The sequence below is a fragment of the Tachysurus vachellii genome, chromosome 2, assembly GCF_030014155.1.
Source record: "Tachysurus vachellii isolate PV-2020 chromosome 2, HZAU_Pvac_v1, whole genome shotgun sequence".
Classification (NCBI taxonomy): domain Eukaryota; kingdom Metazoa; phylum Chordata; class Actinopteri; order Siluriformes; family Bagridae; genus Tachysurus; species Tachysurus vachellii.
In genome coordinates, this window is record NC_083461.1 from 27864930 (window position 1) to 27890750 (window position 25821).

At 38.4% G+C, this 25821-nt stretch overlaps 1 protein-coding gene across 14 annotated transcripts in view; it reads left to right on the top strand.

The window, feature by feature from the left end:
* Window positions 1–25821, top strand: part of LOC132841682 (neurexin-1a-like) — a 261155-nt gene that overhangs the window by 214085 nt on the left and 21249 nt on the right. The window lies entirely within an intron of this gene.

Below are 25821 nucleotides of genomic sequence, written 5' to 3' on the forward strand. Positions count from 1 at the left end.
TTTATTTATTTATTTTTAAATAATACATTTCCGCTTTAGTGTGGGACCCGAACCTAAAATGTTGAATAACAAGAATACAAAGGTTTTAATAAAATAATGTAAGTTTAATACAGAAATAAAAACGCTAAGAAAACATCCATGAGGTGGGTGAAGCATGCAAGAAATAAGAAAAAAAAAAGAAAAATAAAACCATAATAAAAGACAGAGAAGAACATAATTAACTGGTGGAAAAAAAACAGTGAATGAACAACAAACAGAAAGAAAATAAACCGCTGAAAGCTAATTTTTGACTTTCTTACTTATAGCAAACAGAAAAAAAATCACAATATTCAAAATGCTTTTGATTTTCGTATTTCCTTCTGAAACAGGAAGTCAGACATGGGGGTGTAGACAGGTTTGAATACAGAAATAACTTTATATAAATTCCTCTCATATTATTTTCTGTGTACTGTTCCAAAGCCTGCCGTCTCTCCGACTCGCTGATTGAGCTGATTGATCCGTCCACGCACTCAAAGTTTATCTCTTATTATAAAAATCCGATAGCGAGAAAAAGATTTCTCAATTATTCCGGCGCAGCAGGCCGTCGTGTTTGTCTCCGTCTCCGCCGGATTGCTCTTCTTGTTTGTTATGGTTCACCTGTGGAGACGGAAAGCGAAGACGATTCTCATGCACCACACAGAGATGCTCTCCTTTCTATCGTCGCCTGGTTTTGGTCTCTGCACACAATCCGAGGATAATTAATTAGCTCTAATTGCAACTTTGTGAGTCATTAGTTTGAGGATGACCTCCCTCGATTAGAAAGATGATGAGAACCACCTTCCATTTACATCCAGGCTCAGGGTGGGACTGGAACATGTCCTTGTTACGGCCTCTCTAATTACTCCATCTTTTTGTGTCAGGAGCAGTTTGACGGTTATTCAGAAAGTCAGAGAGAAACATCTTAATACACACTGCTTTTTACACATTTAAAAAAGCATATTTTTTAATAGCATCTAATGACCAGGTTTTGTCACGTACAGGCGATTTTTCCTGAGCCCACCAACTACTCATTAAAATTCATAAAGCCTCACGTCAATCTCCATTAAATCTTATATATCAGCGCTGTTGAATTCTGGAATCTGATTGGTCAGAGGTTGTTTAATGAATCTTCTAAATCAGTAGCTCTGACAGCCACAGATTTGTCTTAAAGAGCTTGTTTCTTTAGAAACAGCTCTTATACAACAGGCGCTTAAAGGTGGGGTCTCCGTTGTTTGAAAGCCAATGTTGACATTTGAAATCACAAAAACAAACACGCCCCTAACCCAAATGGGTCCCACCCCTGTATTGATAGCTCCGCCCACACATACATACGTAACCCAGGCAACTAATGTAAAGAAATCTGTCATTATCATAGCTGAAGGGAAGAACAATACGATTGTAGATAAACAAACAAGCAAAAATGACACACAAGCATAATCATGCAAAGGACAGCATATATTAGTTCTGTGAAACAAAGCAAAACCAACGTTACTTACCTACAGTATCGAGAAGGAAAAAAGCGACCTTGGCGTCGGAAGATTGGAAGCAGATGTTAGCATTATGAAAAACTACAGACATTTTTGTCAGTTTTTTGAAGCCAGGAACACCTTTAACTATAAAATAAATTTACAGAACCCCTTACTTCTGATGTATTTCATGAACATTATTTTGTTAGGGGCCAAGCACCAAAAGTGCTAGTTTGTTTTTTTCAATGAGATTTGGATTAAACCCACTTAATTCCAGTTCCAGTTAATTCTAGTTAGGGTAAACTGGCTAATAGCTATGCAAACTCCTAATAAACATAATAACTTGGATTGGAACTTGTGTGTCCCATTCTGAAAGAAAAAAAAGGACTGCGTCTTTGGCTATGCTTCCTGAACCCCCAGGGTTCCACAGACCCCGCTTTGAGACCCACTGGTTTAAGAACCCTTTTAAAGTTTTAATAAATCAAACATTACTTTTAATTAAACCATTTTACACATATCTTGAAATAATATTCAAGAGATTCAGATTAAATTCTAAATAACAGTAACTCCTGTCTAGACATTATGTCGAGTAAAGTGAACTGCAGCTAAGGCTTGGGATTTCACTCATCAAACTCTGCACATACAGTATGGGAGCAGGATGGCCATGTTAGCAGCTCATTCATCCATCTATGGCCCAACCTACAGAAAGGAAACCATCAGGCTGTTCTCACAGTGAAGAAATGATATCGAAAAGGCTAATATGGCCTTGGCGTGATCTCAGTAGTTTCTTGGCTAAGCACTTATCTATCCTGGATGTTTCACTTTATTGATGTAGCACTAAAAAATGCAAAATTGATTAAAATTTGGTTTCACTGTCAATGTTCTTATGTAGCACATCTTGTAAAGACATTCAGCTTCACAGTGGACTAATATAATTTAATAGATAATAATAATATAATACCCATTTTGTTTAATAGTGTGAGAGTGTGATGTTAAGAGTGTGAGCAAAGATACAAGTTAGTAATTATCCATTTAGAGTTGAACAAAAGCAAAAGTTCTCTTTTTGTATCCTTTATGATTAGGGCAAGAAGGGCAGTGGATTGGTTTTTGCAATTGAGTTTACTTAAAAAACGTTTAAAAATACATACACAACATGGGTGTAGCATAAAGGACTGTAGAACTGTAGAAGCTCTATTTTTGGACTGTTTGTAATTCTAGCCTTTACTGGATCTTTTATTTGTTTGTTATTAAAGCTGCTCTCGTTATTATAAAAAAAGCAATAAACACTTTTATACCCAGTAACTGTAATTAGGCCTGACCCATATACCGACGTCTTCTCATAAGCGCTCGGCTCTTATTCTGTTCAGCTCGCGATCGTGTACGTTGTTGGACAAAACTCTGTTTTTTATTGTTTATGAAAGCAAAACAAAACAGCTTTTTGTTGTATTCGGCTCATTTGCATATTTAAAGCTGAGCAGATGCTGGGAATAATCCGACATGGGACGAGGGCAGTAACGTCAGAAATCGACAAAAATACAGAAGAAAGCAAAACGTATATAATAAACGTATAATAACGTATAATAGTTAAAAAGTCTTTGCTAGCATTATTAGCATGCTTTCTAAATCAATTAATCAATCAATCAAATTAACAAATAAATTCAGAAATCAATGTATCTGTAACTCAATGTCTGACTGACCCTCTTTAATTTACAGACATGAATTAGTTATAAATCTTGTTATTATGCACTTTAACTCACTTTAAAATCATTTGAAAATAAAGAATTTTTTTTAAAGTTTGCATTTAATTAAAATAAATTGAATAGATTTTTTTAAAACCAGTAAACAGTCCATCATCGAATTCATTCTATACTTTTACACATTCTTTATGCTTTTCCTTTTGTGAATGTTTGTCATATATATTATAGTTTATTATTGTTTTTGCACATGCTATTTATTTATTTTATTTTTTATTTTATTGTTGTTTGTTTTATTTATTATTATTATTATTATTATTATTATTATTATTATTATTGTTATTATTGTTATTATTATTATTATTATTATTATTATTATTATTATTATTATTATTATTATTATTATCTAGCTGTCTATATCATGGCCGTCTGAGTCATGGCCATGTTTGCTGGACTGCTCTGACTTCTAAGCATCTAATTTGAACAGGATGGTGTTAAAAACATCCCCCAGGGCAGCTCACTAATTCCATCCAGGGTTTATGCTAACAATTTTAGGCTGGGAAATCTTTTTCTGTGCACTCTCTTGTTCTCTAGTTCTATGTATGTGAGTTTGATTGTAACTGGAACCTTTTAGTGAACAGATCATGGTGTGGTGAGAGCAACGTTACATCTTAATCTTACTCTGAACATTTTATTGAACACTCTGATGATGTTCTCTGTGAGCTGAGTTGCAGTACATCTGGACTCCATACAAAGCTCGAAGTTCCTCCTGCCTCAAGCGAACTGGAAGCCCTGGAAGTGGATTGTGTATTACAGACGGATTAGCCCTGTAGATCCCTAACGCAAACACAAACAGCTGCCCGTGTCAAGCCCTTTTCTTCTCCTCCTGCCAGCCGAACCCCAACACGACCCCTCAGCAGATGGTTTTGCTACGGCTGAGTTGTCTCATAGTGACCGCGTCTTGTGTTTCCTTCACTCCGTCTCCTGCCTTCACTTAAAGTAAAAATAAATAAAAGCTACACCGCCACCGAGTTTTAGCCACCCGCCGTTTTCCAGAAACAGATTGAGACTTGACATCCTGCCATCCACCTCAGGGAGTGTCCTTGTAAGTCAAGCTCCAGAATTCATCCTGTGTAATTTAGACAAACTCCGGGGCCATGTGAGACAACGAAAATGCAGACAGTTTACCGCGTCGGAAAATAGCCACGTCTCCTAAGAGCAGATGTTTTAGCCCCCTGGGATGATTCCTTTGACCACCTCTGTCCTGTTCTGATTTCTCTACTGGGCCTCTGAGACTAACAGTGTGTGTGTGAGATGCCACCTGTGACGCTGACAGGATATCTGCAACTAAATGAGAAAAAATATAAAGGGTCAGGAATAAAGGAGCACGAAGATAAGTGTGAAATGGTAGAACGAGCATCACAAAGAACTCTCTCTCACTATCTATCTATCTATCTATCTATCTATCTATCTATCTATCTATCTGTCTTTCTTTCACTTTCTCTCTTTTTCTCTATCTGTGTCTTTCTCCAACAATCTATAGATAGTTTAATGAAACTGTGGGTTTATTTGGGGTTTCTTCTTCCTGGTCATTTTGCTGCTAGCATTTGCCTGTTAGCACTGGTAGGATACAAAAGCTAAAAAGACCTGTGATGTTGCTAACTCGCTAGCAGCAGCGCATGAAAGCTGTTCTGCTCTGTGAGGAAGAGATTAATGTTGCTGTAGAACGCCAGCTAATGGGATCATTACTCGAAAAAGCAAACTCTGATCTTTAATATTACAAAATTTGTAAAACTTAAAGTGTTGTAAAAAGTGTGTGTGTTTGTGTGTGTGTGACAGAATGATCAGAGGCAATGTTTGAAAAGGTTTTTGCTGAGCTGTGGACCGTCATGTATTTCAGTCTTGCCTTAGGTAAAGCACAGCACTCGAATCCCCAAATCAGTGTAACGCTCAGATTACGCAAGTTTGCCTGCGTGTAATCTGTCATCATGTTGATGTTGCGGTGCTGTAGCTTTTCTCAACCAAGCGCTGGTTTGATTCTTTCCTCTTAAAACAAAATAATAATAATCTTGGTTGAGGATTAGATGTAATGTTTCATGAAGGCATATACAGGAACCTGGTATTCTTTGGGTCAGTTTTTATTATTGGGCGTAAAAAGTACTGCATTTCTGTATGTTTCTCAAGCAAAATGTGAATGTATAAAAGTTTTCAAGTTTGAAATTTCCATCCTATTTCTCCTCCTGCAAATCAAACATGTTTATTTCTTCCTCTTGATAGAATTTCTGCCACCAGCCAGAACCAGGATTTACGCCTTGCTTTAAATAATAGATAAGGTTTCTGCCTGGCTATCAGAAGAGAGCTCTATCGAAGCGTCCTCATTTCTCCATCACAAAATCTCCCATCGCTTATAAGACACCAATTTCTTCTAGGAGTCAATCAAGCTGTTTTTTAGTAGCTCAATAATAACTTAAAATGTCATCTGAATTGCATACAATATCGAGCGAATTCACGGTCTTTCGCTGGTCATGCTGGTCACGTCACGTCACATCTAAGCTGTCAGTACGATCCGGGATTTTATTTTTATTTTTCCCAATGCCGAGTGCTATGGGACTTCTCGTCAGGAGAATAAAGCTCTTAAGTGAAGAAGAAGAACTGCTTCAGGGGGGAAACAAAAGAAACATGAAAAATCAATACACACCCAGATTTCAGTAAGGCATAGATGACCTTGGATTTCACCTGCAGTCATGGATTATTTATTTATTTAATTTCTTTCTGTTGTCACCTTTTTTTAAAGCAGTCCATCCCTCTGCAATGCACCACACAGTGCTAGTTTTGATATTTGTATTTGATTGTAATGACCTACTGGGTTGTTAAAATAAAATAAATGTTAGACGACTCGATTGATGTGGCTTTTGGTTTAAATTTCTGTGAGATAAAGGATTTCTGGTTGTGTTTTTCATGTAGTAGGTAATAAGAATAAATGTTGAATAATCCTTATCCAATAGTCGAACATGTTGTAACAAGAAAATAATCAAGAACCGGGAGTTACCTGTAGCAAGCTGAACAAAGGTTCCATGAACAACATCCTTGAACAACACAGACCATGACAGGGTTTTCATTCCAATAGTGAAAAAAGACTTTACTACTAGAACAATGTCAATTCTTGAATAGAAACAAGGAAGGACCCTCAAGGAACCCCTTTCCAAAAGAGTTCTACGTGAAACCCTTGTTGATAAGGAACCTAGAGCTTGACCTGGAACCTTTTAAGGTCCCATATCAATAATCCCTTTTCCCGAACCTCCACCAAGAACAAATCACCAAGACCAAAGATTTATTTTGTTTACTTTTATTATTTTTGCATAATTTTGTGTTTTTACTAAAGCTTCCTAATGAGGTTTTACTGTCTAGAAGGGATGTCAGGTGTCTACAACAACCATCGAAAGTCTCGGATCTTTAAGGGTTCTAGCTTACTGAAGAGGTTTTACTTGGAACAAAGCCTTGATTGTAAGGGCTTTATGTAGAAGGTTTGTATAGGCAAAGGAAAGAACGTTCTTTCTAGAGCACTATCTCAAAGGAACATCAGCCAATGAGAGTCAGACGTCACAGTCAGAATGTGAATTGTCAAAAAGAAGATGAAAAATGAATAGTCCATTAAAAACATTCTGTTCTACCACCCATGCTGTTTTACTTGAGTAATTTTCAAAAGTCTCTTCAAGTCCATTAACGTCTTTTAGCCGCACCATCGATTAGTCGTTAGTGACAGAACAGAATGTAGAGAGCTGCAGAGTCTTTCAGGAGAGCGAGTGTAAACGTGTGAGTGGGTTTGTGAAGGGCAGTTCTCATCACCGTGTCTGAAGGGGATGCTGTGATGGATGCGTTCTGTCTCTCAGAGTGGCGTTTCCCGCTCAGAGGGTCTCTGACTTCACATCCAGCATCATCCGTCAAGCCAGATCTCAACCCTGCGACCCCTCAACACCTTGGCTCTGCGGTCCGAGTCACGCTAAGGTCTGTCCTTCAGGAGGAGCCAAGCAAGGGGGCACACGTCCTCCATATGGACACACAGAGGGGCAAAACCTGTGCTATGTTCTTCTATGTGTTACACGTTTGAGAAAGCAATATGTCCAATCTTTAGATCTGTGAGACCCCAGGACACAAGGATGTGACAAGACCTACAAAATTGCTTTTTTAGATGGTTCTTTTAGGGGCGCTTATCTACCCCAAGGTTTAAAATGTGTATCACAGATCTCTAGCTAAGCAGTCTGACATTTTTCAAAGCTATCTCGGATGCATTACAAGAAATAGAAATAAAGGGGATAGAGGAGAATGGTGGAGGAATCAATGTAGGAGACTTTATTTCCATTTTCACTTAATATTTACGTCTACATTGCTGATTCAGGGCTTGTTTGAGGCGGGGCTTATAACTGTATATTCAAATTCGTTCCTGAAATGTGGACTGATGGGTACTGGGTTGCAAAATGGTGGGTACTGGGTTTACCTGCTTGCTGTTATTTTAAATTATTTTAGTTTGTACCAACACTCAAGTGAAAGCATGGCGTATAAACATACAGTACAGAATTACATGTTCTATAATATTCAACCAGTCCCATAAGTTGAGAGTGATACTGCACCGTAGTTCGGTTGAAGCAACCCCCAGATTATGGTTTCCACCAAGACCATAGATGTGTCTTCTTGATGTTTCTTGAAGTCAGCCAGTATTGAATTATGTGTTGTTTTAAATGTATGTTCTGTAAAGCTGCTTTGAGACAATGTCCCTTGATAAAAGTGCTATACAAATATATTTGATTTGAATTGAATTAATTATTAACATCCCACCGAACAGGAATCAAAGAACCCTCGGTAATGCTGGATGGAACCTTCTTTCCAAGACTCTATTCATTAGCCAAAGGAACATAATTAGCAAGCTGCTATGTTTTTCAAAGCTCCCTTGGATGCAGTACAAGACAAAAATTAAACGAAAGATAACTGAATCCATCTCGCGTCTGTCTGATGATCTTGCAACAGCCATTGCTGACGTGTCCTGGAGTCTTGATAGAAGAGTAAAAGAAGCGGCCTTGACCATCTTCTTTACACATTTCTGTGTAAATAATTCCTCGTCTCGTTATTTAATAGAAGCTGGTTGTCATGTTGTAGCTCACGTGGAACGTTCTTCTGAAGGTATAGCAGGTGAACAACACGTTCGCATCGACCTAATGGTCCTTTCTGATCCTTAATTGGGGCAAGCCTGGGAACTCAGCAAACAGTGCCTGAGTAGATGGATGTACATCTCCATGCTGAAGGCATGCTGTTGCTAAGAAGGACAGAAACTAGACCTAGGACCCTGCTTGTTAGGGACATACCACACAATGGCAAAGTCAAAGAACTTCCTCTTCAGTCACCAAGAATGGCTTGTGTTGTGAAGTGTTGCAAAGCTGATGGCCGACATAGACGTTTGATCTGTTCCTGAATAAAAGGATAAACAAGGAATTAAGTCAGTATACCAGGAAGTGATATTCCTCAATGATTTTAGATTTAAAAAAAAAGTTTAGATGATTATTATATTATTTTTAAATGTAAAGCACTTCCTGTTGACGCTCTGATGTGAGGCACTTTGTAACCTGACACTATAGACGCTAGCCAGAATGGAAATTTACATCATGCTACTTCACTGTTTGTGTATTAATGCACTTAGCTACTGTAGCTAACAAGTTATCTGTGTTATGGTTCAGTCCCTACAGGATTTCAGAGGTTTTTATGATTGTTGCAGCAACAAATGTTGATTTTGTGGCTTTTTTTTTCCCCAAAATTTCTAATAGAATTTTTTTGCCAAAATCAAAAACAGGATTCTTCTTTTAAACTTCCGCTAGTGATGACAAATATGTGCTGATTTTCTATGTCAATGGAAAAGAGCTTTAGCTTTCTGCATGTTGTGATGATGTCACATGACGTGTCTCGAATCGAATTTGTCGTAATTCTGAAAATATTTGAATTTGCTTGAAATTTCTGCAATTGCTAAACGGTGGAATCCTGATGGGACTGAGGATATAACATTAGCTTTAACTTTCTCATCGTGACTAAAACATAAACCACAAACGTTAGATTTGTCCATCCTTGTGGTAGTCTGGAGCTTTGAATGTATACGGACAAAATATCTCCACTGTCAGGTCTGGAATTCAACCAGCTCAGCATTCTCTGCAGCAAGTTGAGAAATGATTTACTTTGTTTTGTGCCTCGACTGAACAGCCAATTAGGAGACTCTCACCTACTGCAGGATCCTGACACCAATTCAGTGGACTCGTTTAAAAACAACAAAATAAAACCCACAAGTCTGCTTGTTAGAGCCCTGACACACCGAGTCAAAGTCAAAGAACTTGAGCAAACGAGGCAAATTGATGATTACCTCCTGTTTCCTCACTGTGGTTTTATGTTTTCTGTGAAATTTTGCACCTCTATTCACCACGAAGACCAGCAAGTTGCAGTAGACCCTGCAGAGATTCCTGACCAGAATAGAAACCTACTGTAGAAGAGAAATGCTAAAGTAAAACTACAAAATGCTAACACTGGAGACTCCTTCCATCATCATATCATAACAACATGTTTTTTATCACTATAGAAACGTATGAGAAAGAGCTCAATTAATATTTGTGTTTTTTTATCTCTTTATAGTTACAGTTAATGTTAAGTTATAGATAGTCATTTGCCATACTCTTTTTTTTAACTCTGTTGAGGCAAATGAAACAAAATGCAGCTTATCATGTCACAGAGAAGCCGCAAAGCAAAGCATAAACTCCTCTGTCCATGAAGATGAAATAAAAAAAGCATTAAATAATCATCTCCTTACACAAGACCTCACCATATCAACAATAAGATGTCTTTCTTTGTTGCATAGCATGTTTTTTTATGTGCGTTATTAGCCTTCAATTATAGGTCCCTGTTCCCGAGAGCTGTTACCATAGAAACGCTAATGTATTAGACACTGATAACATATAATATTCGTGATAATATTGATTCTATTGGTTTAGATGTGTTTGGATATTAGAAATTTAGTGATTTAGTGATGAAGTGTAATATTTTAGTTCTTATTTTGACTCTGCTTGCTCAACAAAAAGAGAGAGAGAGAGAGAGAGAGAGAGAGAGAGAGAGGGGGAAGATTTCAGACTCTCTCTTCATTCTCCTGGTGTGGAGTGTTTGCTCGGAGGAGAGACGGAGGTTTTAACAGAGGACGTGTCAATACCCTCTTGGATTTTCCTTCTTCTCTTGTTCTCAATTTCCTCATAGCAATGCAGTAGTGTGTGTGTGTGTGTGTTTGAGGGAGGGGTGGTTTGTTTGTTTGCTCCCTGTCCCCGAATATAATGGCATCCTTGATGGCGTTTCAGATCTTTCATCACACACATCACATCAATAATTCATCGCCGCCTCCCCGTGTGTGATTAGCGATGGCCTTCTAAATTGCCTCCCACGCGGCAGAGAAACAAAGTCAGAACCGATGGCAAAAAAAATCCACATTTTTTTCCTGCAGGATTCTGTATGAAATGGCTTACAGTGATGTGATGGTGATTTTCCTGCATAATGCGCCTGATTGCAATGATTTTCACTCTTTGAGTGTTATTTTGATTTTTAATAATATTCATGTATTCGAAAGGCAAAAAAATCCACATTTTAATTGTTACGATTTCTCAGGCTTCAAAATCAGTAGACAAACAGTACATGGTGCTGACAACATTGTTTACATTTTAAAATTTGTTTAAAAGTTTAAATATCATTCAATTATATATAATAATTCACACATTAAATGTTTTTTTAATAAATTGCTTTAATGTTTAAATGTTTTAACAGACGTCTGAATTGAGTCATTTGAGTTGAGTTATGAGTCAATTAAATTTAATTATTGAGTCACTTCCATGTGAGTCAATAGAGTTGAGTTGTTGTGTCACAGATGTTCAGTAATGTGAGTTGAGAGTTACTGATTTGAATCATATGGGTTGAGGTTTGTGGGTTGAGTCAGTTAAGTTGAGTCATTTGATTTGTATCAGGTGAGTTTTTGTGGGCTGAGTCATTTGATTCAAATCATTTGAGTTGAGTTGTTAACTTGAGTCATTTGATTTCAGTCATTTGATTGCAGTCATGCAGTTTAGGTTGTGTGGGTTGAATCATTTATTTGAGTTGAGTCATTTCAGCTGATTCATTAGTATTAAGATTCATTTTCCAACATGGCTTAGTTTTTCTAACAATTTCCAACACATCTTACTCAGAGCTGGTTAATAATTTCAGTCATTCATTACTGAGTCGCTTTATGTCTGAGTTTTAGTGCACTAGGGAGTGCACACATCAGTATTCTACCCTATGTAGTGAGCAGGTGTAGTGAATTTTGGAAGAATTCTGCTTAACACTGTATGAAAGCACAAAAAAAAAACGAGTTCAGAAATGAATGTGCTGTTGTACACTTTGATCAATTGTTGATTTTTTTTTGCTAACACAATTTTCACCTTCCATGATTTAGGCTTAAGGGAGATAGCGCTACTGCTAATGTTCTTCCTTTCTCCTCATCCAGTGTGTTTGAATACTAAACATTTAATTTGGATGCAAGTTTGAGAGGAATTTGACATTGATGGAAGGAGTTTTTTCTTCTGTTGCACACGTTTGAATCAGAATCGAGCTGAGAATTTAAATGAACCTGATCTCAAGACTGACATTTTTTACATTAAGTGTCAAACAAACACTGCAGCAGTGATATTGGGGTCTAATTGTGTAAGAATTAATATAGGCTTCACTCACTCTCACACACACACACTCATATACACTCACACACACACACGCACACACACACACACACACACACACTCATATACACTCACACACACACACATACACACACTCACTTACTCACTCACTCACACACACACACGGACAGACACAATCATATACAGTACACTCACTCTCTCACACACACACACACACACACGCACACACACACACACACACACACACACACTCATATACACTCACACACACACACATACACACACTCACTTACTCACTCACTCACACACACACACACGGACAGACACAATCATATACAGTACACTCACTCTCTCTCACACACACACACACACACACACGCACACACACACACACACACACACACACACACACACACACACACACACACACTCATATACACTCACACACACACACACATACACACACTCACTTACTCACTCACTCACACACACACACACACGGACAGACACAATCATATACAGTACACTCACTCTCTCTCACACACACACACACACACACACACACTCATATACACTCACACACACTCACATACTCACTCACACACACACACAGACAGACACAATCATATCCACTCACTCACACACACACACACACACATTCACACGCACACACACACTCATACACAGTCACTCACTCCCTCACACAAACACATACACACACATATACTCACGCACACACATATATATACACACACACAAACACACACAATCATATACACTCACACTCACACACACATACACAATCACTCCCTCACACACAAACACGCACACATATTCACACACAATCACTCACTCACACTCACACATTCACACACACACACTCACTCACACACTTTCATACACACACACTCACACACATTCTCACACACACACACCCACTCACTCACTCACTCACACACATTCATACATACATACTATTTATCTTTCTTGTCTTTCCTTGCCCCGTGTAAGAGTTTGTCTGTCAGCACTATTGATTTCAGCCACTCATACACAATCGCTCTCACACACAGACACACAGACACACACACACACACACACACATACACACACACACACTCATTCACTCACTCTGTGTCACACATTCTCACAAACACACACACTATTTATCTTCTTCGTCTTTTGCCCCATGTACTGTAGGAGTTTGTCCGTCAGCACTATTGATTTCAGCCTCAACTCAATTTTCTCCTTTCCTCTCCAAATGTAAAGAATTGGAAGAACAGTGCATCGTGCAAAATGGGGTTAAAAAAAGAAAAGGTGTGGCAAAAAAAAAAGATAAACATCTGTATGGTGGTGATAAAACCCCTGTCTTGGTGTAAAGTGACTGCAAAACAGAAGACACAACGAACAGCTGTGGCGCTAAACTGGACTTAGATCTGTACCTAAGGTGATAATTTAACACTTCTGATTTTACAGCATGGAAGAGATGAAAAAAGGACTTTTATGTATTCTTTTAAGTCCTCGTCACGATAATTCGCTCCCTGAGGCTGGTTTTTATACGTCTGCATTCGGTTACACTTATTTCTAAAGCGGGGTTGATGGAGACTTGAATCGTTGGACATAAATGGGGACAAAAATAAAAGTGTGATGAGGCGGGAGACGAACGAGTGAACAAGCGGCGTTGTCATTCAGGACTCCTCCAGATCACCAGGGGGCGCCATGATTTTTAAAATAAATACACAAAAAAAAAAAATTATAGATAGATATCCATAGAGCTTTAAAGCCGAGCACTCAGGAGCGATGGAGCATTTCCAGCTATTTTAAAGCAGCTCTCACGAATCCCTGCTTGATATCGTGTTCGTAATGTTGATTCATTTCTGCACGCAGTGGGTCGTGTGCATGGCTTTTTAATATTACATACTACAGCCTCTCATTAACCAGTTCCCACAGCCACATCCTACACTGCTCGATCTATAACACAAACTTTAATCAGTGTGCATGCAGGACATACTGTACAGTATTAATGCCCGAGTACGGATTACAGAGAAAGACGGCTTTTCTGTATTTTACATAATTTAAAAAATGTTATGATCATATTATGGAGGGTGCCAATAATTTTTAGCAGAAGGACTACAAGGTATTAACCTCTGTTGTATGAAAAAAAAAGTGGAACATGTAATATTTTGTATAATTTTAATTACGTTTGCATCATATAAAATAATTTGAATAACATGTTACAGGATTAGATTTAGGAAAAATATTATATAGAAAAATATAATCATATTATATATATATATATATATATATATATATATATATATATATATATATATATATATATATAAATTATGATATATTTGTTTATAAAATAATTTAATTCAATGATATTTGTATTCAATGATATTTTTCAAAGCATAGACTCTATATTTTATAAATAAAATATATTTATAAATATTTTTATTGAATATATTCTATATGTAAGAAAAATAAATATTTTATTTAATTTCTGGTATATAATATTATTGAGAAATAAAGGAAGGGAAAAAAGCAAGAAAAAATGATATAATGAGCTGTGCAGCCGTGGGACGAGGAAGTGCAGATGGTTTATCACCAGCTCACAAATGAGATTGTTACTTAGTGTAAATGTGCGAGTAATGAGGCGATCTTAAGCTACACGAGGAGCATAAATAAATACTACCTGCTTGTTAATGACCAAAACTCTGAGCGTATGATCTTCAGGAAAGTTATGAGATCAAATCCCAAAGATGCTTTTAACGCTCTCTGCGATGACGTGAGTTTAATTTTAATTGCATCTGCAGAATTATTGTATTAAGATATGACCGATTGTCACCTTCACGTTAGAGTCAAAATCAAATCATACAACACAAAAAATGTTCTATCTCGGCTGATTGACTGCGAGTTTAATTTTAGTTCGAGGGACCGTTTCTAGTGTCGAGTGAGGTACGTTATCTGCATTAAAAATGTCTGAAATACCAGAAACTTGAATTAATTCTCCTTGTTTTCACGATGGAATGAAACTGGAATTTTCATCGCTGAAGGTTATTTCCCTCAGAGCTGCCATGAGAGTTGCTCTCGGTGTCATTGACACACTTAGCAGTGAGAAAAGCATGGCTGATTACGCACAGGATACGGGATAGGATTGTCACGTCGTGAGAGCGGAACACAGATAATGACGACGCACGACAGGGAGCGCGACTAACCTCGGCCGCTCCGGCTCTCTCTCCTGCTCCTGTTTCCGGAGTGAGGTGTGGAGCGGGATCGCAGCCGGCAGCCATTAATCTCCAGCTCGGAGTGTGACTATATTAGGATGATGAATGTAGCCGTGTCTCCTGGCGAGGGACTGGGAGCTCACGTCAAAGAGCAGGGACAGACGCGGCACGGGTGATTTGTGAGACCGGTTAGCTGAGGGGGCTTTGAGTCTAGGAGCTTTTCTGTTTCAGATATTTATATAAAACACACACCTAACACTAACCTTAACCTTAACTCTGACCATAGTCAGATAGATAGATAGATAGATAGATAGACAGACAGACAGACAGACAGACAGACAGACAGACAGACAGATTTGAATTTATTTTGGAATTCTTTGGTCGTGAGATCAGATCAGATGATTTTTGCACCACTACAAGCCAAGATGGATGACAACAAACTTTTAGCAGTGAAGTCTCGAAGTCTTGTGATTGAAATCTGAGAGCGAGTGAGCGAGCACTGTTGCTGCTGCTGCTGCATTAGTCTGAAATCCACCAATAGGAGGACGGTATAGAATCATGTCAGTCTCATATAATGTACACACTAGCTAGAAATATGCCAGTAGCAATCGTGAAGTATAAACAAAACATGCTAATCTTATTACCTTGAGTTCATCTTTGGAGGAAAGTAAGATGAAGATAAGGACCTGTTTTCCGCATGAGTTCATAAGGAAATCTGACCTTTTATTCTAAGTCTAGTGTTAGAGGCTTTTCCTCGTCCAGTCTGAAATGAAGAACACACCTCGTCACCTTGTACAGTGATGAAACTTAAATCCAGTCTGAACCTGGTGTTCATCGCTGTGTAGTATTTTAGACTGAATATGAGGATCCGTGTGTAGTTTATTATTACACTCTATCCTGTTTGTCTCTTCATTTTTCTGTCTTTTCTGGATATCCACATACATCAATTTTCATATCCGGCTATATATCTATACCCAGCCACACACACACACACACTCACACACACTCACACACAAACACACACACACACACACACACACACACACACACACACACACAGACTACTGATAGCCACCATTTGGGTTGTGTGGTGACGGTAACACTGATAGCACCCATTTACTCCACCCTCAGGCACATCGTCTGCTCATTACACCGCGATTGCGTCCGTGATGGATTTAACGTCGCAGCGAGGACATTAAGGGCACAGAGGACAGGTCCGTCAGGTCCATGTTGAAACAACACACGCTTTCATGCGACACGACGACAAATCCAGCGCCTGATAATATACACGTAACGCACTTTAGTAAATGAGACGCTCCGTTATGACTTTAAAATGACTGTCAAAGGTCCTTTTGTGCATCCAGCGAACATGAAGGGTTTTTAATGCAACTTTGTTTGCCAAGAGTTTTATTCTGTCAGAGAGATGCTGTCAGCCATCTTGGATTTTGAGGTGCAACATTTACCAGAGTAATGATGCAGGACTACAGTTAATACAGAAATAATTTTTTTTTTGCTTCAGTATTATGAACACTTCTGTCTGCTTGGGATTTGTTTACAGTCTGCCAGAAACTCCTGACGTAACAAATCTGAGTAATTGCGACATCGTAGACATCGTAAAACATTTTTTGAACAAAGTCATTGATGTGCTGTGCTTAAATTTGGAAAAATACAAAATAATTGAATTATTTGGGGGGAAAAAGGAAATGAGTCGATTTTGCCCTCTGAGCAATCAGGTTAAATGAACAGTGCAGGACTGCAGATGGTGTAAATGAAAGGTTTAAATATTTTAAAGCATTTTTTCTTAGTGAAAGTTTTTTAAAGTTGAGTATATTTATAGCCCTGCTGTGACACGGCTGTCTAACTGTCTAACGATAGGTTAAATATATGAACATCTCCGGGCTATATCGATTCTCCTGATTGCTGGGGAGGTGAGATGCCGAAGCCCCCAGAGGTCCCGGAATTGATTTTGAATAATGATCACATCATAGCAAAGCTAAAAATAAATTAAAAAAGGACTCTTCATTACAATTAAAGAATGTATTCATCATAAATGTTGAAGAGGCAATGAGGAAGGGAAGGAAGCTAACGTATAAACAACCACCTGCTGCTACTTAGAAATGCTGAATAGACTTTAGGAGGCGGCTTCATCAGTCACGGCCGCTATGAATAATGCAGGCGGTTTGTTTGAGGATGGCGGGACTCAGGGTTTTTTTTTTTTTTTTGGACAGTTTAGAGCCGTGTGTGTTCCATATTAATACTGCTCTTGGAACATGTTGGTGTTTTGTAGTAAGCAGTTTTATAGGCTAGTAAGCAGAACTCGCCGTGCTATTTTGAGTCACCAGGTGCCTCATCCTCATCATACCCCCCCAATAAAAAATAAAAAATACAGTCTATTGCAGACGCCAAGTCATTACTCAGTAAAAACGTCTGAAATCTTTCACGAATGCTTCGATCCATACCGAAGTACGTACGACTCAAGAACCAGATAAGCTCTAAGACACAGGATTGAGACTTTTTCTATCAGGTTTTTTTTATTTATTTATTTTTATTATTTTTGTTTTTTCTTCTTTTCGACACAGACACGTCCAGATTTGCTAAAATCGCAAATAGAAAGCGTTAATTTGTCAGTGAAAGCTAGTGGGAGTGTGGCATGTGATTCGCAGAGAATAATGGTGTAAATGACAGCACATGTAAAGTAGGGGGAAGTGTGTGCATGTCTTTATCTGTTCTCTACAGCCACAACGAGATCAGGAAAGAAAAAAACCCTGTGATAGCATAATCACTTTAATACTAATATCTAATATCCAGCACCTTATAGGAGACCTCAGTAGCAGGGATATTTGACATCATGACAAAATTTATGGGGTACAAACCAGCTGCTCACATGCAGCTACAGCTTTTTTTTAACATGCTAACATGCTTCTATTTATTCTTACACTTATATTTTATGATTTTTAATACGTTTTACGCACATCCTCTATCTCACTCTCCGTCTCTCTCCATGTCTCAGTGGGTTTAAACTCCTACGTCCCGTCTGTGAAATAATGTTTGTAAAGCACTAGACGGCTCACTGCCGAGACGCCGTTAAAGTCTCCTGTCTCCCAAAGAGACGATAGAAACTCGGATGATTATCTCACCAAAAAAAAAAACTAAAAAATAATCAGTACAAACATTTCAACTGCTACAGGAACCAATCACAGATTGGAAAGCGATGCGACTTTTGCTTTTTATCTACATTGGCACGTACGAGCCTGTCACCTGCCCTATGACTGCTTTTTCATAATGAGCTTCTTGTGATGGAAGAAAAGAGCGAATCTGAATTTCCAATCAGCCACCAGATATGATGTGTCCCCCCTTTCTTTTTTTTCCGTCTGTCGTTCTTTTTTTAATTCCACAGCTGTGTCTGTGTCTTCGGATTGTTCTGCATCTTGGGCTGATTAAATTCAGCATGGTGTGAATGCAGGAATGTGGCTAACTATTCCAGGTGAATGATTCATTTAGGTTCTCTTTTGGTGCTTTATCTTAATGATGTTGAAGCAGTCAAGAGAAAAATGAGTCGAGGCCTTCGTACGGGGGAACAAGAGAAGTCAGTGTAGTATGACGGAGTCTCGGGGACCTCGACGAGTGATGGATGGTGTTCAGAGGAAGCGAATTAGCACGCAGGTTCAATTATTGAAGCAGGGCGGAAATTCAGTGCAATAATACATGTTATTATTGAAGATGACACGGAAGTACAGAAGAACTGACATTGAAGAACTGCCATTTTTTGCCATTTTAATAAGTTTATGTGGACTATCTATGGTACAAGTCCTGGTGTAAGTTGTTAGCATGCGCTGCACTACTGTCAGAGCTGCTGGGATTGAAAATGAATCAGCATCTTTTGACCAATCAGCAGGCTGAAGGTTGAGGGTCTTGCTTACATAGACTTTCCTGAGATTTGTGCTTAACGTCTTCTACTCACAGCTCCCAAAACTGAACTGCTGATTCAACCCTTCTTTCTGCCAAACCCCACGCATCTCCCAACTAATTTGAGAAATCGTTCACCAGAAATGGCCAGTATGCCAAAAAACTTTGGGAGATTTCAGAGATTCATTCTCCCTGCTAGCCCGAAGTACAATTGGCAGCATTAGCATTATTGGTGATTTATTCCTTTAATTTTGAGACCCGCTGACAGTGACAGTCATTCCCTCAAGCCATGCAAGATCCATTACTTTTCACCTTTGGTTATCCGAGCCTTGTTAGAAGCTCGGTGTGTGTTGATGCTTGATTGTTGGAAGATGTACAACAGCACAGATAGAGTTAGCATCCGCAGGCTATTCTCTTCTCATATTCTTAACGCTCAGCCTCAGGATAACGAGCAGCTGCTTAGTTTTAAATAAAAACACAACCTAGCGCTCCCTCCAGGAACACCAGCTAACACCTGATAGCTAAAAACAGATGTCTGGCCCGAAGCTTTCTAATTCTGTTTTTTATGTGTGCTACCCATGGAAAAGGAAAATGGCATGAGATAAATTTATACATGTTTGACCTGGTTACAAGCTGCCAAACTCAGTGTCTTTAGGGATTTCTAATGAGGCTTTTAGCCAAATTGGATCTGTGAAAATCCTTATTCTAATTTGTATTCTAATTTCATTAGATGATGCTAACATTCACCAAATGAATCTATTTTGTAATATCTATCTACTTCAGGATTTAATATTCGCTCAAAGCCACAATGGTGCTCCTACTTATTTTGCTGTTTTGCTCATATCATGAGATATCAGCTAGCATTTTTCACTTCTTGTGCTTTGTCATGTTCAACCAGTGAGCGAATACCAGGGTCATGCCAGTGTATAGCATCACTAATTCTGTGTTAGAGAATCACCATACACCTGAGGTATTAATTAAAGCTCCAAGCTAAATAATGTGGTTGAATAAGCAATAGCAGGGTCAATTTGTCAGCATCTTTCATTGCATCAAAGCATGCACTGGTGACCCCATGACACATGGATGATGGTAACCTGAATCACACTACCATGGTTATGGACATGCATTCTGGTGGCATCTCACTTGTCAGACTTTCTTCAAAGCCTTTGTCTGAACTTTAAGGCATCTTTGTATATATGCAGTGTTTAGACTGTTTGAGTAGTTTCTCCTTCACCATAGGTCTCTCCTTCTGTAGGTTTTTGGTGAGCTGCTAAACTGAGCCATGTTTTGCAAACCTATCCAAGGTGCAGAGCTGAAGCACTGCAGAAATGCTTCCAGTGAATTATGGAAATTTGAACCAATTGCAAGGCATGACATGATATAATTTAAATATCCAATCATTTATTGGCCTCCACATCTGTGTTCTCAGTGTTTGGGTTATGTGTGATGATAAGTTCACTTGGATAAAGGTTTGTTTACTGTTTTTTTATTACTGTATCACAAAAGCCAATGAATGAAATTAAAGATTTTTTTCAGCCATCAGCCAATTTGCCTTTTTGGCTCATTTAACTTTGTGCAGTTTGGAAAGAAACCAAACCAAATAGTAAAAAAAAAAAAAAAACATTGGTCTGATTTGCACTGAGCTAACAAATTTATTTGTGTGAAATCACCCTCAGCTAAACGTTAAAACAAAATAAAATTAAAAAATAAACCTCAGAAAATATATCTGCCACAATATGTAAGATGAAAAATTAAGGAACCTTCAGGTGCATCAGATGTCCTCTTGACTTTCATTCCTACTTCAGAAGAACCACTTGGTGTGCCAGGGTGCATTCATCACGTTAGACTGGATAGTAAACAAGAGACAGAAGGAGGTGAGAAACATCGCTGTCCTCTGAGACAGCGAGACAGGTCACCACTCACAAGCGTTACAGCGTTCCACCTTTACCGCGCATACCGACTTTATACCGCACTATAGGGAATAGAGGATAGGAAGCCTTTTTACCCAGGATAAACATGAAGGCTATATTTAAATGTCCTAATTATGCTAAACAACGTCCTTTGAGACAAAAAGCATCTGAATCAGGCACAGATAAGAGGTGAGATCATGTGTGTCAAGGTTGCTTCACCTGATCAGTTCGGGATCGCTAACAACAAGCCTACCGAGACATAAAATCTCTTTTCAGACACAAGGCTGCTGTGGTTATTTTAAGAGCCGAGGTTATCAATCTAAACCGATCGAAGAACTTCATGACAGGGTTGTAAGCAGGGATGATGGTTGGCCCTGAAGCAGGAAAACCTGGATGTTCTAATCACGCCCTTCGTGGCTCGGTTGAAATCAAGGTTAGCCTCAGTTCAACTTTTAATTTTCAATTGTCATGACTGATACTGCAAGATTTATTGTGGTGGTGTCTCGAGCCCACACCCTTTTTTTCCACACAAATAGCTTTTAGAAATTGATTTTCTCTGAGCAATTAGTCATTTTAAGGGCTAAAGTGTTATCCTTTCACAATGCAGCCCTCCCAGGTCAGCACACGTTATTGATATTTTCAAATTGGTGCCTTGAATTTGTTCCCCTGAACCATTCGCTTTCATTTATCTTAGGAAGGTAGAGATACAGATCCTTTGCTTAACTCACTAAGGAAAATGCTGCAAAGTACATCAAAATTAGATGGAAACCACACAGCAGAGGAGTTCTAATCTCTGAATGCACAGCGCATTGCGTTTATTTCGACTTTGAGCCCAGGCAGATTAATGAGCAGTATCGGCCCAGTATGCCAGGACTGCTCAGATTAATGAGGCCAGACCTGTTCAAGACTCTACCGAGTGTTTGCTGAAATGCAAACCTAGCTGTTTCTAACCATTTTTAACACAGTCAAAGATCAAGCTGTCAGATCTCTTGCTAAGTTGTGCTGGTTTCACCTGCAGGGAAAGTAAACCCATGATTGCTTTTGATCTAGGTTAATGTTAGTTTTGTATATAAATAATTGGTGAGACTTCTAATATGGATCTCTGAAGAGTTTTCTCCCTGTAAGTGGGTGGTGATAATCCTAGAATAAGATAGCAAGACTGCAAACATGAGTGGAATTAACAAAGCTTGAGTTGTATTTATGAGACTGAGATATTACAGATGAAAAATGAGCTGAAGTTCAGAATCATAAGTAACTGAGACACACTTATGTCTACTGAATGGAGCATAAGGCTATGCGCAATTTGTGTGCTAAGTCTTAATTCTTTGAAAACCATAAAGTTTCCTGTGGAATCCACTATAAAAATGAAATGTAATCAAACTCAAAGGTTCGCCAGTGTCATCAGGTCAAAACCCATGAGCTTTGAGTCATGGCTTTATGTTCTATGCAGGTCTATAACTTGAAGCCATGCTTATAAAAAAAAAAAAGAGATTGGATTGTCATCACTTTGATGAGTCAGGTCAGAGACTGTAATTCGGGTCAAATGAAGCTGTCAGAGAACGTTCTTAAGATGGAGAATTGTGTAGCTGTGTGAGGCTGTTCATCTCAAGTGATCTGCCTTGAAGCTGTGAAGGACCCACTCAAGCGCAAGTTCATTACTGAAATATTAAACAGTTAAAAAGTATGCTTGTTTAAGATCGCTTTACAAACCGTGTAAAGGTGAGACACACAGCTGGGATGTTTTAAGATAAACCTTGGTCCTTTCTTTTGAAGCTACAAAGGATTTTAGAGAGTAAAACTGGGTGGTGAGATGAAGGGAGGGAGAAGAGCCATATTGATCCAGCACCTCTGTCTTTGGGCACAGTGTAGCGGGATCTCCCGCCAGGAAAAACAAATCACATCGGAGAAGTGATGGATGTGGCGCTCCAGGATTCGCCAGCTTTGCCATCTGGACGGGCGACACTGTATCTCAGCCCTGTGCATGGCAAATTAAATTTACATCCAGTGCAGCCTCTTCTTCTGGCATGAACACACAGAGAGACCACCCAAACACACACACACACACCCTCCAGCAAAACCAACACTGCACTGAAGTCTTCTACAAATCAGCAGTACCATTTTATTCAATTAAACGAGTAGGGATGGTTAAAAAAAAACAGGAGATGTAGAGTGATTTCCACTGTGTAATGTTGAACCCTCTATCAATTTTGTATTCCTATGTAGTGACTAGTGCATTTTTACCTTTTACTACGAAAGTGCGCACATGACTCTTTAAGGTTCTTATTAGAATCCTCAAACCAAGTGATTTGTGATCAAATGGTATCCATTAGGACCTTTTTTTTAAGGCAAACTTTCATTATGAACTTTTTTCTAAAAATGTAGAGCCTTGAAGAATCTTTCAACATTGGGAATAAAAAAAAAGTTCCTTGAAGAACCCTACACCAAGGAGTTTCCCTATTAAAACCCTCTGGAGTCGATGAACGCGTATACGCGTTTTGTGGCATAATATCCTGATAAGGCCTAAAAGAACTTAAATTACACTTTCAGTTTCGATCGTACAGACAAGAGCAATACATCAATTGAATCTGTAAATGGTCTACTTTTATTTGTATACACACATAATAACAACAAAACACTGTGCTTTTGTAGAATAAAGAAAATAAACAGAGTGCGTTCTCTGCCATCTCGGTCTCGGTCACCACTCTTCACACACACATAAATAAAACAACCCGAATCTCAGCGAATACTTGCCTCAAATACAAGATAAATATATGAATAGAAAGCTTGAAATGTCTACTTTTAAATAAACAAATTCAAGTCAAAAACAAATAATCTATTTGTTTTTTATACAAAAAAAAACAACAAATAATCTATTCTGTAAGAAAGTAAGGAGTGGTCCGGTTTCTCCTGTTTCGCCTAATTATAGCTAATGTGTTCCCGCCTCCCTCTGAGCGCGCTGTTCATATGCAAATGAACTGAGGAGATTCAGGTAATCACGTACACGTCCCGAGACACAGGAATGACTCAGTACATGAAATCCGGACCTGTGTGCTTTGCAAAGCAAAGCATGGTAAGAGGCAGGACACTACTTGGAAATGCCAGGCATGTGATGTTCACTTGAGTGTTCAGCTGAAAAGGAACTGTTTCCTAGAGTGGCACAAAGATGTATAACTGTTCAATTCTGGGTACTATGTGACAGAGTGGCTTTTTTTTGTTGCACAGTTTTGCCCTGATTGTGTCTTCTGTGTTATTACTAACTTCTAAAGTGATTTTGTGTGATAGTTAAATATTCCAAATAAACTACAAACAAAAAATATACACATTTATTTTGTCCTCACATTCTTTCTTGTAACTCCTCTCTCAGTCACATACCTGCCTGAAAGGCTCATTATGCAGCTCATTATGCGGGCCTTTGTCTTCTCAGGTGTGAATCACATTAATATTCATGATAGTTGACGCCTACTCGCATAAGCCCTTTACAAACAAAAAGTGTGTTAGAAAATTTATATCAATATATTGTTTTCTGTGAGCGAGTAAACAAGATGATTTTCACATAATTTTGAAGCAAAAACTACAGGCTACAAGATCCAGGTCTCAAAAGTCTTGGCCTTATTCAAGTGATTTAAAAGATTTCATTTTTCACTAACTACGCATAAACATTGTTTTCTCAAAAACACAATCATATACATACATGCTGCTCACATATTATTGTAGTCCAGTTTGTGCTGATTACAGTGATATTAGACTTTATCCATTTATGTCTTTATAAGCAACTGAAAAAAGCACAAATGTCAGGGTATGACAGAACTTCTCCAGGCCCTAAAAATACCCTCAGACTTCAGAGGGTTAAAGGCTGTTACCATAAATATGGAATTGTCTCCCTAGAACCAATACGGCAGGTCCAAGTATAACCATTTTGTAAGGTAAGAACTATTAATTACAATTGAATCTTTATAAAGCCTTGACAATACCTCAGAACCCTAAGTGTTTCCAATTAAAAAAAGACTAAATATGATGTGTTTTAGGAAATTCTTAATCCTTATGTAAATTCTTGAATAACCGTATTTTTAAAAGAATAGAACTCTTTTGGCTTTTTTAGGGACCTTAAACAAAAGGTAACAAACCTTGAGCTTTTTTTGCAAGCTAAGAAGCAAGTTAAGCTAAGAACCTAATGGAGACTGAATTAATAAACATTTAAAGAACCAAGCATATAGTGGAACTGGTTGTATGGTATGTCCAAATATTAGTACCTATATCAGGTATTATTCAGGTGTGTGAAATGTTTGATACTTGGTTCACTCTTGAAAAAAAATGGTTCTTGTATGTTTCATTGATTGAATAAGTGTTCTTTACTTCAAAAGTTTCTATTTCTAAATACTTTCCTGATGATGTCCCAGAGGGACAAACAAAGAACCCTTAAGGAATTTTCTTAGCACTCGACTACAGGTTTCCTGTCCTGGCTCTTGCCTTCTACTTCATCTCTAGAACTTTAAGATTTGCAGAAGGTGTACTAAAATAAACCTCCCCCCCCCGGGTTGTGCCAACCTCCAGAACCTTACCTTTTAGACGTTCCTTTCACCTCCACCAAGGACGGCAAAATTAGGTTAGGGTTTGGCGTGATGAGGCCTGAATAAAATCACTATTCTTAAAAGAATGGTCCCTGAAGCATTCTGGGTAGTTACTGCACTCCACATTCGATGCTAATTCAATAGAGCTGATTTTGATGGGTCACTGAATCAGATTTGTGGCACTCGCTACCTCCGTGTTGACTTTGCATGACAGAATCTAGATCATTAAAGTCAATGTTCTATGAGATCTGAATTGTTTGTTCGGGCTTCTTTCGCCGGTTATGTTACAAGACT